Raw genomic sequence first — 4140 nt, forward strand, 5'->3', positions numbered from 1 at the left:
CTTCAAAGTGCCTAGTCGGATAATAGGTTTCCTCTCAGTGGGGATTCGACTCTGATTGTAAGAATAGTGTCTCAGTACGAAAACTGACATGTCTGATTGTTGGTGTCCAGGAGATGTGAAATTGTCAGAAACAGGTACATGTTTCTGCTGAGATGTATCTCTCATGTGCTCACTAAATGGTCAATTCACATAAGGGGAAATGGATACTCGGTGTTCTATTAACAAACGGGCAAGAAAGACAGTTTCTACTATAGGGAGGCATGCCAATGGCGAGGGGTAAAGAGGGCTGGCGTAAACGGCTATGTACCCTGAAAGTCCCCCTGTCTTAGGCTTGATTTATATAGTTTTGATCTCGGTTTACGCTTCATTTCATTACTGCATCTCCTTCTCTCTCTCTCTCTCTCTCTCTCTCTCTCTCTCTCTCTCTCTCTCTCTCTCACTCTCTCTCTCTCTCTCTCTATCTCTCTCTTTCTATTTCTTTATTTCTCTCCCTTTTTCCTTCCCTTGACACACACACACACACACACACACACACACACATACACACACAAACGTACACATTTGTATCTCTAATGCCAATGTAATATAACATATACTTTCCTTTTCATGTTTACCTGAAGCAGCTAAAGGCCGGAAGGTCGTTTACATTGTGTTGCATATTTGATGAGGCATTTTTACTCCCTTTATTTCACTATACAGGATGCCAGTGACTGGTTGAGCCGGATACAGATCTTAGCTTTCTTGTTTGTCAAATTGTCATTAAAGTAAATGTGTTCCCACAAACAACTGGCATTTATTCCACTCCTTGCCTTGTAAAACCCTATTATTTCTTTGTCAAAACATAATCGTTGAATATTGTTTCTAACCCTTGGTATAAGATATTTATTCAACGATTACATTATATTTTTGCTTAATTTATTAGCTGAATAAAACAGCTGATTGGTCATTTACAACAACCTTTTAGTACGTATGGACACAATTCTAACGTTTTTCTCATTTTCTTTGGGGCAAAGTCACACTCAGAAAAACACAAATGGCGAATCGACAACTCTACTGCCAAGAAAATCCAAAAAATCCCCATTAAAATTCATCACCAATTATTCATTCTATCTGAATCATCTTGTGCTGGCAAATCCCTGCCCCCAACGCCTTATACGTGCAGAATAATAAAATTATGGACAAAAGATAAACATCAACCTTCAACGTTATGATCGTCAAATTGATTTGAAGGAGCACAGCTTTCCATTCTATGAGAGAGTAAAGGCTCCTACATCCCCAGTATTCTTTCAATTTGTATTTTCACCGTTGATCTTTTCTCATGTGTTTATTTATTCAATTTGTCATCATATAGAAGCATTTTAAAGTCTATAGAACAAACCTTATTGATTAGTCAAAGTTTAAAAGTTTCGAATACGACCACTGTTCTGATCATCCTCAGCCGCCATTGCGGTCTGTCTTTTTTTTTTTTACGAAACCCGCCGATAACCATAGGTTCAGGTTTATTCCCGACTGGTGTACACTTTCCGAGTCTCAGGTTAACTCCCCACGGTTACCTACTTCCCATAACTTTGCCGGATATTGTCGGGTTTCGCCGGGTATCGTAAAAAAGCACTAATTGCTTAATTACGAAATCCATACATGCCAGGCCACTGAAGCGAATTTTACACCTCGTTCCGCAAGGTGGAGGTATTCACTAAACTCAAGGCCACTTAGAGCATGAAATGATCATTCACTCAGCATACAGAATTATACAGCAGTCCTTTCTTTAGAACTGATGAAAACTATACAATAAAAAGCAGTATGTTTAACAAGCACAACGAAGTCAAAATGTCCAGGTATTAATATGTAGTAATCACACAAAAAATTAAACTACACAAGAGCACCGAACTGTATATCTTGCCTGTTTGGCGTGTTAACAAACTCTAGATTAGGTCTATTCAATGGATCTCGAAACAACATTAAAGTCTACACTGTGTTAACTCGTATCTTATTGTAATGATAAAAAGGAATAATACAAATCATTTTCATATACCTCGGGCTTTACGATAAAATATCTTAGTATATTTCTGAATGAAGTTTCGCAGCAGTCAGATGTTTCAACTCTTCCAACGGCCTCTTGCCGCCTTAGCTTTTGATTCATAATTTGCAGTAAAAACAAATCAAAGCAATAGTTTTGCATACTGTATCGTGCTATATCATTCTATTATTTTCATTTTACCCACAGACCTTTGGTTCTTTTAAAATCAAATTTTGTAAAATATCATTATACAAAAAATACTACCATTATTGAGGTTGCCGTCTTCGTAACGATCCAGTAGTGTTGGTTACATCGTAACTATCTAGTATTGTTGGTTACATCATAACGATCTAGTAGTGTTGGTTACATCGTAACAATCTAGTAGTGTTGGTTACATCGTAACGATCTAATAGTGTTGGTTACATCATAACGATATCGTAGTGTTGGTTACATCGTAACGATCTAGTAGTTGGTTACATCGTAACGATCTAGTAGTGTTGGTTACATCGTAACGATCTAATAGTGTTGGTTACATCGTAACGATCTAGAAGTGTTGGTTACATCGTAACGATCTAGTAGTGTTGGTTACATCGTAACGATCTAGTAGTGTTGGTTACATCGTAACGATCTAGTAGTGTTGGTTACATCGTAACGATCTAGTAGTGTTGGTTACATCGTAACGATCTAGTAGTGTTGGTTACATCGTAACGATCTAGTAGTGTTGGTTACATCGTAACGATCTCGTAGTGTTCGTTACATCGTAACGACCTAGTAGTGTCGGTTACATCGTAACGATCTCGTAGTGTTGGTTACATCGTAACGACCTAGTAGTGTTGGTTACATCGTAACGATCTAGTAGTGTTGGTTACATCGTAACGATCTAGTAGTGTTGGTTACATCGTAACGATCTAGTAGTGTTGGTTACATTGTAACGATCTAATAGTGTTGGTTACATCGTAACGATCTCGTAGTGTTGGTTACATCGTAACGACCTAGTAGTGTTGGTTACATCGTAACGATCTAGTAGTGTTGGTTACATCGTAACGATCTAATAGTGTTGGTTACATCGTAACGATCTAGTAGTGTTGGTTACATCGTAACGACCTTGTAGTGTTGGTTACATCGTAACGATCTAATAGTGTTGGTTACATCGTAACGACCTAGTAGTGTTGGTTACATCGTAACGACCTAGTAGTGTTGGTTACATCGTAACGACCTAGTAGTGTTGGTTACATCGTAACGATCTAGTAGTGTTGGTTACATCGTAACGATCTCGTAGTGTTGGTTACATCGTCGTAATGAGTGTGACGATTTCCCTGGTAAAGAGAGGGTTAATAAATTTACCACTTCTCATTGTGATTTGAGGCAAAGGGGACTGTTTTGGCTCAATTTGACATGTACTTGTTTGCAGTTCCGATAACTTGGATTGCTATGGACTCATTGTTGTCATGGAAACGAAATGGGCAAAACATTGTCCATTACAATACTGTTATGTCAAACTCATAATACGCTTCAACAGTGTAACGTCACTTCCCTCGTAACGACGCATGGTAACTTAGTATCTGGCTCTAAACTATCGGAACATTGGCGGACATAAATTAACAAACATTCATAAGGTCAGAAATCAATTTTATATGTCACACCATTGTTTTTTCATTCAAGATTCTCCCACAATATGGAAACTGGTGAAAGATAACTTGTATTGATTTCTCTTTCATAAACGAATGATATTCTTCCTTTTACATAATGATATATTCATCTCGTTACAATTTTTTTACGTGACAGCGTTGTTCAGCGGTATGGGCTTTGCTTCGTGCTCGAATGGTACCGAGTCCGACTTTCGCCGCGCTTTGTTCCCTGGGCCAGTCACCTGAATTCACTTTGAGGCTCAACACTGCGGCTGACGCCTGGGTTATTGTTTGTTTTTTAGAGTTTTACGGCGCTTGTGACACATTAAGGTTATATCAGCGCCAGTAAAAAGGAAGAAAATGGGATAGTATAAAAGTTGTAGAATTACAATTAAAGCACCCTAGAAAAAATAATATAAAGGAGAATGATACAAACAGGGAATAAGTGTAGATTCCAAGCATACCTTCATTGTGCATAATTTGAGATCACCTAAA

The 4140-nt window shown here is 38.1% G+C and overlaps 1 long non-coding RNA gene across 1 annotated transcript in view; it reads left to right on the forward strand.

Moving 5' to 3' along the window:
• The window catches only part of LOC144958136 (uncharacterized), a 9261-nt gene extending 8460 nt beyond the window's left edge, over positions 1–801 (forward strand). The window contains exon 5 of the long non-coding RNA XR_013642353.1: positions 700–801. This is a non-coding gene — a long non-coding RNA (uncharacterized LOC144958136). The remainder of the gene's footprint in view (positions 1–699) is intronic.
• The last annotated feature ends 3339 nt before the right edge of the window (positions 802–4140 follow it).

The sequence above is a fragment of the Berghia stephanieae genome, chromosome 12, assembly GCF_034508935.2.
Source record: "Berghia stephanieae isolate SIO BIC M18660-M18661 chromosome 12, UCSD_Bste_1.3, whole genome shotgun sequence".
Taxonomy (NCBI): Eukaryota; Metazoa; Mollusca; class Gastropoda; order Nudibranchia; family Aeolidiidae; genus Berghia; species Berghia stephanieae.